Source organism: Sphaeramia orbicularis, chromosome 9, assembly GCF_902148855.1.
Source record: "Sphaeramia orbicularis chromosome 9, fSphaOr1.1, whole genome shotgun sequence".
NCBI classification, from domain to species: domain Eukaryota; kingdom Metazoa; phylum Chordata; class Actinopteri; order Kurtiformes; family Apogonidae; genus Sphaeramia; species Sphaeramia orbicularis.
In genome coordinates this window covers 6,127,811-6,128,156 of record NC_043965.1, presented here as the reverse complement: position 1 = coordinate 6,128,156, position 346 = coordinate 6,127,811, and positions in this window count along the sequence as shown.

Below are 346 nucleotides of genomic sequence, written 5' to 3'. Positions count from 1 at the left end.
TTTTGGTCATATTCCAATCAGATCTGTAAAAAATTCAAATTCCAACTTGATATCATTGATACTGATTTATTGGATCAATCCACTTCCTATCTCTTATAATGGGAACATTTTTCAAAGTCGCACTGAATCCAGAATCAGATCTGGATGGAAATAATTTCAATACCTTGTGTTGACATCATCATACAGAAGCTGTATACATAGTTTGAAGTCAATCAGAACTGGAGTTTGGGAAAAGAAGACGACTGAAATGTTTTCCCCATAAGAGCCCATGTTAAATTTTCTGTAAGTTCCCGGATCCAGAAGAAGATCCTGATCAGCATGTGGTCATTATGTTTTGGTCATCTCC